This window comes from Coffea arabica, chromosome 10c (assembly GCF_036785885.1).
Source record: "Coffea arabica cultivar ET-39 chromosome 10c, Coffea Arabica ET-39 HiFi, whole genome shotgun sequence".
In the NCBI taxonomy this organism is placed as follows: domain Eukaryota; kingdom Viridiplantae; phylum Streptophyta; class Magnoliopsida; order Gentianales; family Rubiaceae; genus Coffea; species Coffea arabica.
In genome coordinates, this window is record NC_092329.1 from 11,337,192 (window position 1) to 11,352,149 (window position 14,958).

Below are 14,958 nucleotides of genomic sequence, written 5' to 3' on the forward strand. Positions count from 1 at the left end.
TGGCCGTGTGTGTGTTTTTTATTCTGGGGCTTGTTCGTGAAACTAAAATATAAATCTATGTTGTTTACAACATTGTGCAATTTTTATCTTTGATAGTAAAAATGAATTTGAGGTTTGGAGTTGGATGATGAAGATTTTTTTCTTCAAGCTATTGGAATTTAGCATATTGTCCAGATAGGATTCACGGAACCGCAGAAGGGATGGAATTATTAAGTAGTGTAGTTAAAAAATTAGAGAGAAATAAACAGTTGGATCACAAAGCATTCCATTATCTCACTACATAAGTCCAGTTGCATGTAGTTAAAAAATTCATACATACAAAGATGAAAAGTGAGGCTTGAAAATTTTTGATGAATTCTTGTTGTGGTTATGGTAGAGAAGAAATTTGTGACAATAAAGAAGAACAAGAATTATTTTGAATAGGTAGGGAAAGAAGAAGTTGCAAAAATTTTAAGTGCATATAGAGATTAAAAATTTTGTGACTAAAAAGGAAATTTCGCAAGCGGTTGAGAAAGAAAGTGAAATCATTTGTTAGATCAAAGATGTGCTTGAAAATTATGGCAATGAAGAAATTCTTAATTTTGTCGGTGTTGATGAATTATTTGAAAAAGAATATCAAACATTGGAATTGGTTGAGATCAATTATGGACTGCATGATTTAGTTGAAAATTGTGATAGGGCTAAAATTGGTGTCATTGTCAACGTGAACCAAACAAAGTAAGATTGTGGTGGTGTTGAAAATTTTGTTGGTGAAATTCTTGATTTCGTGGTGTTGGGAGATTTTCTTGGTGATATAAAGGAATCAAATTATGGAGTATGCAATGAGCAATGGGTAAATATGTTTGAATTTTTTGACAAAGGAGACTAGGCCAAGAAATTGTTTTAGAAGTACAAGTTTCGGCCACTATCATGTGAGAAGATGAAATTAAAAATGAATTGTAAGTTGGTGTTTGATGGAGATTCAAATTCGAGATGTTATTTGAGCTTAGACCTGTCAATTGGGCCTAATGAGCCAGGCTTTCATAAGCTCAAGCTCAGCTCATTTAATTTGGAACATTATCGGGTTTCGGGCTATAAGTTTCGGGTTCATAAATGTGAAGTTCATACTCACCTTACATAATATTCAGGTTGTGAGCTTTAATCGGGTTTAGCCCAATCTCACTTATTACTCCTTAATTTTCTTAATACAATTACTGTAACTATTAAGTTGTAAAACTAATTTAACACTTACAAGACTATAATATTAAAACTAAAAATGAACAAATAATAGTTCTTAAAAAGTATATAAACCAAAAAAATTTCAACAATATTTATATTTAATTAGTTCAAAATGTATGAAATATAGTAATAAAACATGCGATCATAAGCCAATACATCTTTAAAAGTTGAAACTTTTTTATAATCTTGTGATTTGAATCCAAACATGCTTGATGATTTGTGTTTGTAAACCAAAAGGAAATCAACCAATATAATGCCAACACAAAGATTTACTTAACCAATAAGAAAAGTTGGAGATTCAATTATGCATTACTAATATTGACTCTCAAGAAAGCTCATGAAAAAGTCTTTAGATGTATTTTTGTATTTTGTAATTTATATATATTTAGTATTTAATAATAATATATTTGGATATATAATTATACATAATATCAAAATATAAATATTATATATATATGTAATTAAAGGGCCGGGCCTATATCAAGTTTGAACCTAATAAGGCCCAAGCTCGACTCATATTTAATTTGGGCTATTTTTTATGCTCAAACTCAGATCGGCTCACTAAAAGGTCGGGCTCATCGGGCTTTCTGTCAAGCCGAACGAGCCGAGTTTGGGCTGGCCCAACCCCATTGACAGTCCTATTTGAGCTAATAGAGAGTTTAGTTTAAAAGATACAATAATGGAATTAAATTAAGCTATTCTATTTGTTTATTTTCTAACTCTTTTAGTTTTTTGTTTTGGTGTCCTGTTTATTTGGTTACCATATTAGATTAGGAAATCTCAAATTAGTTTCCAAATAAGTTTCGATTTATAATTGTGTTTGTTTAGGAAGTTTTGTAGTCTATAAATACTAATAGTCTAGTACATTGTTACTTGAAGAGTTGAGTTGACTTAAGTTGTGAGATAGAGGGAAATGCTCTAAGTTAAAAGTTGTGAGCTGTTGTAAGCGAAAATCTATGATTTGATATTGTTATTGTTGAATTTTGAGTTAATAAAATTATTGAATATATATTTGTGTGTTTATTGTCTTTGTCTTGCAACATATTTTTATGTGTATCAAAATTGCTTCTACTGAGTGCATGCATGTTTTTTGTGCCAACAAAATAGTTTCTAATATTTTGATTACAATAAATTTGATCCTTGAAATTTTTGATTTTATGCAAATTTTGGGCATCTCGTGATAAATCACAATAATTAACTACTAAAATCAAATTGGTGTTAGTAAAAAAAAAAATTAAATTTTGCATTGGTCCCTAAATACTTTTAGAATTTCAATCAATATGGCCCCTTAGGTTTCAAATAAGCATTGTTATGGTTTTAAAATGAAATCAAATGTGAATTGAATTATATATGTATTGCAAATGTGTACCCAAATCCTTGTGTAAAAACCCTAAAATATTTCAAATTAGCAAAATACCATCCTTGAGTCTAAAAGAAACTATTTCTTAAATTAGTTATATTTGAATAAGTATGCACACATAATATACAAAATATAAATGAGGAGAAGAAGAGAAGAATTATAATTTTAATGCATAACTTTTTATTCTAGCTACTATTCTATATATGTATGTATGTATGCATGCATGTATATATGTATGTATTATATTTGTGTGTATGTATATGTATTATATTTGTATGTATGTGTGTGTATGTAAGTGGTCTTATATATATCTTATTAATTTGATTTTCTTTTTAAGGTAGTTTGAAATCATAATTTAGTTATCGTGCATTACTCTGTTACACTTAGCAATCTTTTATCTTTGTATTAGAGTATGAGTGCTATTTTCATAATGTTAGAGTATGAGTGCTAGCGTTGGAACTAGCCTATTCTCATTTAATTGTGTTTCTCGATTATAGATTTTGAATCAGTTTTGTTTGATATTCTCATTTACATTTGCATTTAGATTTTAAATGTTTAATAGTCATAAAGATTAATATACAAGATCTAAGCTTTAATTGGTTTATGATAAAATGTAATTTGTACTAGTACATTTTTATGTATAAGTTGCTAGCCAACCATGTTATTTGAGTTTTATTTGAATCAAAACCACTCAATTTTGCTCTTATATTATTCTAATAGATGAAGAGTTTAATTGGATAGAAAATGGACTAGAAACGTGGCACGGAGATGTAATGGAAGAAGAAGAAATGAAGAGGAAAGAGATGGATAGGAATGAGACATTTCATTATTTTGGTAATAACTTGAATTACAAAAATCAAATTGAGATGATTCTTGCTTCATTTTGAAAGTAAGAGAATGATTTACAATTCTTCTCTATATTATAGTCCAGTTCTCAAGTTTTCGTAGCCAAAAGTCCAAACTACTAAACTGTATTTTTGCTGTGGTGCTCTTCTAACTAGTTCTCAGTTTTTTAGGTATATCTCAGCATCCAAACTTCCAAATTATATGATTCTTATGGCATTGGAAAGGTAGTTCAAAGAGTAATAACTTTTATGTTTAATGCGAAAACTGATTCGGCCTCTTTCATTTAGTATTGGACTTCAAAAAGGTTTCACACGCGGTTCCATAGAGATCAGCTCACAGATCGGTAATAACCGGCGCCGATTGTGCATTTGGTCTTCATGTTGGAGTTTCTCTAATCCTAATGCTAGATGCCAGACTTTGAGCAAGTATTCATTGAAAAAATGCAGGAAAACATGATTTTTCAGTTCCAATAAAGCGTAATTCTATCTTGTTTAGGATGCATCTTCATGAAACTATAAATAGGGGTACTCTACATCGTTTTTAGGTAAAACAAAAAACACTAGGCTAAACTTTAGTTCATCTATTTTACATATTTTTCTTGAGATATCAAGAAGAAGAGGTGAAAAAATTCAAGAAGCAACCAACATGGAAATTGAAACTAGACCGATTGAGAAGTTTTCTTTAATTTATTCTTCTATATTGTTGTTTATTGAATTCTTGGTTTTAATTATGAATATGTTGAACTAATTTCATTCTACGATAGGGTTTTATGAAAAAGATTGGAATATTTATTCTAGTTAATTTCTTGATTTTTGCCTTAATTTATCTACTTTGGTTTAATTACATGTTTCTAATTGTCCACCATAGACATTCTCTTAGGATTTGTATTGAACTAAAAAGGGACATACAATTATGCACTAGATAGGTAAACATATTTAGTATAATCATTAGAATGTGTCAGGGTTTGTATAATATAATTATATTACCTATGATCTTAAGGATTTAATTAAATACTTATGATCTCGCGAGAGATGTGGAATTTAATTTAGATATATCAAGAGATAATCTAATGTACCATTGCGTGATATATTTTTGGCTTGTTAAGAAATTAACTGTGACGCCCCCACTTCTCCCTAAGGCGAACCAAAGGGTATCCGCGGAACGCCTGCCCAACTCTCGCTAGGATTCAAGCAACTTCTGTTTAAGCTTATAACGGTGTTAGATGTCAACAACCAGATAATATAAATACAAATAGTGCAGAAGCGTTCAAACTTAACAATATTTCACAATTACCCAAATCCTTACATTGGTTTTCCATAATACAGCTCAAAATATACAATAGCCAAAAGTCTAGTCAAAAGTATTGGAACCCTATTACAAGAGTACACAAAAGGAAATCTCCTCCGAATCTCATTCCAAACCCAAATCCTGTTAAGGAAAACAAATCTACAGGGTGAGCAAAACGCTCATGAGGCCAAGAACACACATGCAAGCACATAGTCCAAGTAACAAGCCCAAATAACAGGTCAAAAGATAAAGTACAAGTAATTGACAATTCCAATGAAATGTAAACAGAAACAATTCAAGGATATGGTAGCTCTCAGGAGCTAAGTTCCACTTGCTCTGCCGATATCATTCGTATACCTTCCCGCGATGACCCTCCGTCAATCGAGTCGGTATTTCCATTCCGTAGATCATCACTTACTTTCCTCCGTCCACCGTACACCTCTCGGGCCCGCAAGACATTTATAAGGCGATACTCCACGAGTATGCCAAGCAAAACCTCTCATTAGGTCAATCTTAATTATCTCATGGCTCGCTAAGGTTCCCAACCAAGCCCATGCCGAGTCGAGTCCAAGGTCGGCCTATGAGTTTGGGCATCCCCTATTTACATTTGAGAGTCGGGGAGATTCACTCCAACGACGTATGCAGGCATAGCATACCATTTCATTTCATTCAACATTCAATTATCTCATTTCATTCAATTAAGTCATTCATAATTCATTTGGTACATTTGAATCATGAGTCATTTATTTCAAATAAGAACGAGTGCGGTAAAGTACACACTCGCCTCTATTTTCAAAATCTCCAAACAATGATAACAATTAAGTTCTTATCAAGTATTCATACACTTGACACTCACCAATAAGTAATGAGGAAGAAATGTCCTTCGGAGCTTTAGGCATTCACTGTGGGATCCTCTTGAAGGTCCTCTTGTGTGCCTGAGCAATTAATAATGGACTATTACTGATAATCCTCAAATAATAAGGGAGGTCGTACTTTAGTACGATATTAGAATGTATCTCGAAAATCGAGCCTAGGTTTCTCTTTTGAGAAATCGAGACTTAATAAGGTTACAAAACTCAAGTAGGAACGGATCATTATTCTTAAAATCATTGGATGGAAATGAGTACGTGCAAATAAGTTTCAAAACGAACGACTGAAGTCGGAACAGGACGGGTGACGTCGCAATCCGGCTGGATATCCGGTTGGATTCCTGGCCGGATTGGAGGCTGAGAGCAACCTCCATTTTTTTTTTCAAATTCCATCACCAATCCGGCCGACTATCCAGCCAAGAACTGGGCGGATTCAAGGCCGGATTCTGGTGAACAGTTTCCCATGCGGATTTCTTTCAAATGGTCTCAAATTTCGATTTTTGGTGTAATCTTTGAAAAATCATAACTCACTCCCTAATTGTCCAAAATTAGAAAATTTGATACCGTTGGAAACATCTTTCAAAGTACTAAAAGTTTCTAGAAGACACCTCTTCATGAATCCAAGTGAAAGGTATTCAAATTTTGGTTTGAAGTTGATAACTTGTGTTATCAAGACAGATTGAAATTGGTTTTCGGCCAACTTTGAAAATTCGGAAAAATTCAGTCAATTTGAACTAGTTTTTGAAATTTGGAACTCTATTAGAGTTGTAATCCAGGTTTAAAACAAAATAAGAGGAATGAGAATTGAAGTTTCAAGCACCAAGATATGGTAACTCAAAGTTACCCAAATTTTCTTGTTAAACAAGGGTTTTCCAAATTCAAACCATGAACTTTGGAAGTTTAGTTGAGCAATGAAACAGCCTCGGAATAATACCAAAATTAGCAGTATTACAGTACCATATAAGGGCTATTCCTCTACCAAATTTCATAGATAAATAAGCACGGGAAGTGGGTTAACAAAACCATTGAAATCACAAGAAATTCTAAGGCTAAGCTGCCTTTGAACTTTCATTTTGCCATTTCCAAACATTTGGTCAAGGAACATCTCAAACATGGTTCATTCCAGTAGGTAATTTCCAACATATGTTCAAGATACATTCGATAGATGATTTACACTAAGAAGCTTCGGATAACAAGTCCCAAACCGTAGTTAGTTTCAAATCTGTCCAAAACACTGTTTTCGTTCACAAAGTCAGTTTTGAATTTCGATCATAAATCACTCAATTCAACTCAGAATTGAGCGTAGTTGGTGGTGTTAGAAAATAGACTCATAAGGCTATATTTTCTCAGAAGAAACCATTTTCAAAATCTATCCATAACCAGCTCATTCGTGAGCATCAAGTTGCAGCTCATGTGCTGCCTTCCAGGAAGCAACGAAACAGGACAGTAGATTTCAAATGAATGGTTTGGCTCACTCAAATGGAACCAGAATGTGAATTTTATACATTCGGTTATACATTCGGAAAGCTGGGAATGTCTAGTTTCCAGTGCCACAAACAACACTCGATTCTAACATCGGTGTAAAAAGATATAGCCGAAACAAAAACACTGCCTGGGTGAATACGGGATTAGTTTTCAGATTTCTAAGCTTTCGTAAATCCAACATTTGGGTGACCAAATCAAGTTATTTTTCAATGAAACTTTTTACACAACCAATATAACATGTAAACAACATAAACAAGTGGTCGGACAAGGCAGGGGTAAAACGGTCACTTTTGCTCCAAGTACCTCCTTTGATTTTCTACCAACAATACAACATTAATCCACTAATATAAGCACTAAACCAACATTAATTTTATCATCAATCATCAAATCAGTCCATCCAATCCAAGTGGGAGTTCATAGAGCCCACACAAGCATTTTTCCAACATAAACAAGCTACCCATATGCATGCATGAGTTTAAATGCGCTCTACTACTTCCATAAATTAAGATTATCGAGGTTGATCCTGACTTACTTCGCTAGATGAACAAGACAGAAATTTTCGGCCCCTCCTTAGCCTAAGAAAACCGTGGCCAGCAGCCCCCTTTTGTAGTTTAATGAGGTCTCCAAGCGATGAGCCAAGTGTGGATGAAATTTGATGTGAATTGGATGAAGATTGATGAAGATTTTGTGAAGATATTTGGAGAACTTTGGTGTTGTTTTGCAAGCTCAATGGCCAGCTGTCTTAAGGGAAAAAGAAGGAGTTGCACAGCTGTTTGAGGTGATAAAGTGGAGAGTTTTGATCTGGTGTAATGCTCCCATGAGAAGCCTAAGAATGTGTGGCCCAAAATGCTCCAAAAGTCAACTCTCCTTCACGCGCACACGCGCGCGTTTTGTGCTCAATTCCTCTTGCATTTGTTTCATTAGTGCACTAAACCTCTCATGCACTTGTATTCATATTAATATTATTCACTATTAATTGTCCCAAAATAAGGGTTTAAAGTCCCTCAATTAAATCGCGTGTGTAAAACGCATATCTCCAAATTAAGCGCGATAAAGTGAAATCTCCAAGAAATTCTTATAACGATGGTACTAATAACTATCACTTGAATACTTAAACATAGAAATACCTATTTTAAGTCCATCCTACAAGTCTCTAATTTTGCAAGTTTATTGTATTCTCGAATCGATTATTGACTCCAATCGCGTATTCACTATTTTTACTTAACGAGTTTCCAAAAATTAAATTTTGAAACGAGTCACTTTAAAAATATAACGAAACTATAAACCCATGTAATTAGGTCTAAAGAGGTTAGAAAAAAATATTCGGAATAAATGGGCAATTAAATATTCAAATACGCTCGAAATAGGAATTTAAAATAATAAATTTTCGTGAGTCCTCACATGAGTCGAGTATTAATTTCTCAATTAACCTTTCTTAATCTACTATTGATCATTCTTAATTCTCCAATATTAATACACTCCTGATTCAAGTATAGCCTCGAAAACGTGTACTCTTTATTCCGAACTAAACGAATTTTTTTGAAAAGTGAATTTTCCAACAAAATGCTTTAAAATATAAAAGAGGCGTTGTTGCATATAAATGAATTTTTAAATGGTCGAAATAAATAATTCGGAGAAAATGAGTAAATAAATATTTAAGTAAACTTGTAATATCCGATAAATAAGAAAATTTTTGGGTCCTCACATTAACTAAATAATTAATTCTAATTCTGGATCTAAATCTGGATCCCTAGTCTTTTTCAATTGTTTTCTCATCTTTATTTATTTGATTTGGTTATCTATTTTCTTCTTTAATTAGTAAAAAAATAAATCTTTTGAAATTTATTATTTTTCGATAATAATTAAATTAGAGAAAATTATCTCGTCCCTGTTCGTTCAATCCCTGGAATACTCTAGATGATTTTATTATTACAATCAACTTTGTGCGTTTGCAGAAATTTGTTGATCAGTTTCAACTATTCTCAATAATATAATTACTTCCTACATTGGTTTAAAATTATTTTGTACAGTTTTCACAATTTAATATATTTCGAAAGCAGAACGTGAACACCTGAACAACGGGGAATAAGAGTCTTCCTCAAGCTCACAGAAATGAGATGTGGTTTTTACTTTCTGATGCCAACGCTGGCCCAACGTACAGCGCGGAATGCACTCTACATTTTCTTTGAATCTGTCAGGCCTACTGCCTAATACTCGCGGTGCACATTTCAAACAAAAGAGAATATGAGATTCGCCCACACCAATGCCTCGCAGAATCTGAATATTAGGTGCCATAGTATTTTCTACGTCAAGCTGTAGAACCTGCGAGTATTGCTTAACAGCAAGCACAACATCTTCATCGGAATGGAGTGAGTTTTTTAGGAAATTATAAGCTGGAATTAGACGGTTTCCCAAGCCTCTATGAAGTATTTTCGGCGAACCACATGCCAACTTACGAATGTCAAAGCTTGAGAATCCAACAGATTGCAAAAATTCCAACTTGGGCGAAAATGTCTTGTCAGGGTTGGCTGAGAGAATTTGTGGACACCCATAAATAAGGGTAGAGATTTGAGCTTCATAATGCAACTGTTGAGACTTGAGACTGCATTTTCTGGGGTTTTGAAGTTAACATATTTTGACTTGAGGCGAAATGGGCTCTCTTTCTGGAGACAGCCCACACGAGTTAATCTAGTCAAAGAAACTACCATTGACTGCTTTTCTGAAGTTCTTATGATGGAAGATGATGAAAATGGCAGGTCGGTTTGAAGAAAATGCAGTTCTTGTTTATGGAATCGTATTAAAATTGTCAATTGAGCAATTTCTTGCATAAGCCAATGTCCTACAATTGCATACGAAATTAAACATATTTGAGAAAATATCAGCAACATGAAAATGATTTTAGAAGGTTCACCTCAAGAACCATACATGTCTGAGAAGTATTCATCAATCCCAATGCAGCATAGAACCTTCGTTCAAATTCTCAATTCATAAACCCTAAGCCAACAAGTAGAAACCCTGCTGCAGCTTTGACATGTATAACTTTCTCCAGTTCCTGCAGTAGTGGGGTGGCGGCCGTGCCTGGGTTGGTTCGTGACAGAGAATTCCAACCTGGTAGCGAACCTTGAGTCGCAGTTCCAATTCCGGTTTGGTTAGAACCGCACCCAACACCACCCCCCCCCCCCCAAAAAAAACAAGAAAAGTCATGGGGCAAATGCTAATTACTATTTTTTTCCCTATTGCATTCATTTACTTATATAATTCATTGAATACCTTCAAATTTTCAATATTAGTTGTTGATAGTCATACTGCTATTCATTTAGCAAAGAACCAGGTTTATCATGCAAAGACGAAGCATATCGATGTACGGTATCATTTTGTGAGGAAGATTTTGGAAGATAGTACGATACTACTTCAAAAGATTCAGACTAAGGAGAATCCTGCTGATATGCTTACGAAGGTTGTGACAACTATCAAATTCCAACATTGTTTGAATTTGATAAATGTTGTGAACAACTTGAAGATTGGCGCTTGACAACGCATTTGAAGACACCACCGAATTTTGAGGGAGAAGATTTGTATTTTTGGTGGGATTAGAAATTATGCCAAGGTGGAGATTTATTGAATTCAAAGCCTCAATTGATGACTTTTCCAAGCCAAAATTGTTGACTTTGAAATCTTTGGCCTAAGTTTCTAAATCCCACATCAGTTAGTTTAACATTTGAGAGGTTGCTTGAGAGCTATAAATAGCTCTCAAACAAACCAATTCAATCACACCAAGCAAGAGTTAATAACTTGCTTCCTTCTCTCTCTTTGTAATATTTCTTTTAGTGAAATATTAAATTGTTGGTAGTGTCCGAGAACGTAGGCAAATTAGCCAAACCTCGTTAAATTCTGGTGTTCTATTTTATTATCTATTTAGTAGCTATATTTGTAGGTATATTTGTAGTGAGTTATTGTGTAATTAATTGCTTATATAGGTGATTCTGTTTAGGAAATTGGTACTTAAGCAAGCCAGTATGTCTCACCAAATATTTCCTGGGAATTATCATTTTGCAATTTTAGGTACAATAATTTACTCGTTATACCTTAATTTGGTAGAGCTTCCGCAACAATTGGTCCCACTTAAAACCCAGTCTCCTAGATAGAATTTACGTGTACGGTGTATTATCACAACTAGATTCGTGTATACATAAATAATACGTACACACGAATAAGAAAATACACCCAAATGAACCGTATAAAACACTAGTTGTATTTTTGAGTGGGAAATTACTCGGTTTCTCCAATAGTTGTAATATTCTTTTATGGAAATTGTGAGGTACTATTTGGTAGAATTTGTATCATCTTTCTTTTCCTCGTTTGTTAAATAATCACATGAAAATTTTATTTTTCTCTAATTTTATTTTCTTCAGCTTCTTCTTATCTAATTTTGTGGTTACGAGTGAATAAGTCCAGGTCGAACTAAATTAGACACTTGTAACAGTAGAGATAAGAAGAAACTAAAAAAAAAACAAAATTCGAGGAAAATAAAGTGTTCACGTGATTATTTAACAAACAAGGAAAAGAAAGTTGATACAAATTGTATAAAAAGAATATTACAACTGGGGTGGCAACGGATTATGTCGTATCGTTATTGTGTTCAAGTCAAAAGGTGTCACCTCTAACTCAATCTACTAGATTTTGAAGTCGTGTCCTACTTATTAATAGGTTGACACGATCCAACTTGCTTAACTCGTTGATAGGGCGTAAAATGTAGTGCATTTATATGTATAAGTTGTTAGTTAACTATGTTATTTGAACTTTATCTTGAGTAGAAAATAGTTAATTTTGTTCTTATATGGTTTTGATAGGTGAATAGTTTAATTGGAGAGAAAACGAATAAAAAAAGGTGATGCAAAGAAGTAATGGAGGAAGAAGAATTTAAGAGAAAGAGATTTCACAAAATTGACATATTTCAGTATTTTGGTGATAAATTGATCAACTAAAATCATATTGAGATGATTCTTGATTTATTTTAAATTTAAGAGAATATCTACAATTCTTTTGAGACATTAGAATCCACTTCTCATGTTTTCATAATAAAAAATCCAAATAATTGAAGCATATTTGCAGTGCAATATACTTCTGACTAGTTCTAGTATTTTAGGTATATCTCAGTGTACCGACTCTAAATGACGTGATTTTTATGGCATTGAAAAATTAATTCAAAGGATTTTAACTTTCATGTTTTGTACAAGAGCTGATTTGTCCTTATTCATGGAGATTTTGGGCTTCAATATGATCCACATGCGGATCCATGACCGGCACCAACCATCAATTTAGACTTCACGTCGGACTTCTTCAGATTCTTTTATATTTTGATCTTGGCCCAATGATTGGTACCAGACATTGGGACGACACTACATATTTCAGTATTTTGGTGATAAGTTGAGTTCCCACAATCGAATAGAGATGATTCTTAATTTATTTTGAAGTTAAGATAATTATCTACAATTCTTATGGGACAATAGAGCCAATTTCTCATGCTTTCATAGTAAAAAATCCAAATTACTGAAGTATATTTATGCTGCGATGTTCTTCCAACCAGTTCTCAGTATTTTAGGTGTATCTCGGCGTCTAGACCTCTAAATGACTTGATTCTTGCGGCATTAGAAAGTTAATTCAAAGAGTTCACTTTCATGTTTTGTGCAAAAGTTGATTCGATCTTATTGATGGAGTTTTTGGGCTTCAAATATGATCCAAATGTGGATGCTTAAAGATCCACAAGTGGCTCCATGACCGGTGCCGATCATCAATTTTGGATTTCATGTTGGACTTCTTCAGCTCTTTTGTATTTTGAGTTGGGCTCAATGGCCAGCGCCGGACATTGTTAGGACATTGGACCGACACTACATGTTTTAGTATTTTGGTGATAAGTTGAGTTATCAAAATTGGATTGAGATAATTCTTGATTTATTTTAAAATTAAGAGAATTATCTACAATTCTTATGAGATATTAGAGTCTACTTCTCATGTTTTCATAGTAAAAAATTCAAATTACTAAAGTATATTTGTGCTGCAATGTTCTTCCAACCAGTTCTCAATATTTTAGGTGTATCTTAATATCCAAACCTCCAAATGACTTGATTCTTCGGCATTGGAAAGGTAATTTAAAGGGTTATAACTTTCATGTTTTATACAAGAACTGATTCGGCGTTACCGATGGATGTTTTGGGCTTCAAATATGATCTATGTGCGGTGCCTAGGAGATCCGCGAGCAGATCCATGATGAGCACCGATCATAAATTTGGATTTCACGTCGGATTTCTTCATATTCTTTTGTATTTTGAACTTGGCCAAATGACCGGTGTCGGACATTAGGCTGGTCATTGGGTCGGACATTATCAAAAAAATGTGCGAAAATATAATTTTTCAACACCAATAAAATCTATTCCTACCTTGTTTAGTATACATCTTCAAGAAAATATATCTTCATGAATCCGATTAATTTAGCAACCAAGTACCCCATCCCCTTCCCCATTTCTTATTTCCCACCACTCTCGCTCTCAACATAAAATATGTAATTTTAAAAAATAAAGCAACTTGGATCGCTGACTAAAGGTGTTGAACACATCCATTTGAAAATAATGCATTTCAAAACTACCATTGATTGAAAAACTTCATGTGAAATCGTGTGCTTTGGAGGCTTAAGTGGCTGACACGAACATACGAGTAATCATGCATAGCATGAGACCTGACAGAAACAGGAGACGGAAGAGTTCTTCACTACAAAAGGCATCGTTCCATGATACAGACGTTTAGAAATGATCGATAACAGCTTGATCCATATTTTCTTTGAAGTCAAATGCAAGGTACCTTATAAAAGGAACTCAGATGCCATTCCTGTTGCTTGATGCTCATTTACCCTCCCAACAATTTCGTTGCTTTTCAACTAAATGTACATTTACTTGTCATGAATATACGAGCCCATCAAATTTATACGCACTTGTGAATTTTCACCTCATAAAGCAAGCGTGAAGGAAACGGACAATGTGTGGATTGTAACACGTAAAGCTGTGAGTTACCTATTCGCAAATAGAATGGGATTGTTTTGATTAGGTATTTGCTTTTGGAACTCGGAATATGTTCTGTGGAAAAATCTGAAGTAACGAGCGTTGTGGTAATGAAACTGTTTTTACCCGATATAACAGGTAAAAACACTTTTAGCGACCATTTGATTACCTGTTGTACTGGTCATCTAAATAAAATAGTACCTAAAAATATGGTTAGTAAGTTTTACATTAAAAATAGTAAGTTAACTCAAGAAATTAGTAACTTTTATGTCTCAAAAAGTAAATTTGAATAAATATGGAACTTACTTTTTTTTTTAAAGTAAATAACTACTCTATATCTAAAACTTACTTTTTGGAGAGTAAGTTTAGTTCAAATAATAGTAAGTTTTTATAGACTAATAGTAAATATTGTTGATAGAATAGTAAATTTGGTTAATCATCAAAACTTACTAGTTTATGGCATAAATTTACTATTTTACTTAAAGAAACTTATATGGAACAAGTATTAGGAAGTTTATTTGAAATAATGCTAAGATTTTTTATTAATAATTGAAACTTAGTATTATAGTTAGTAATTAGTCGTAATGTAAATGTATGATACACAATTGTACATATCATTTATAAATGTTATATGTTTTAACCATTTTAAATAAACTATGAAAACTTTTTTTTTTTTGCATATGACCTTATAAAATATGTAAGAATAATTTGTCATATTATAAATTTTGAATTATTTTTGAATTTGTGAAAGGTTAAAAAGTTTGGATGACAGTAAAAAAAAAATCTTTCGAATTATATATAGAATTGGACTTATCTATACATCACAATTTCCATATATGGA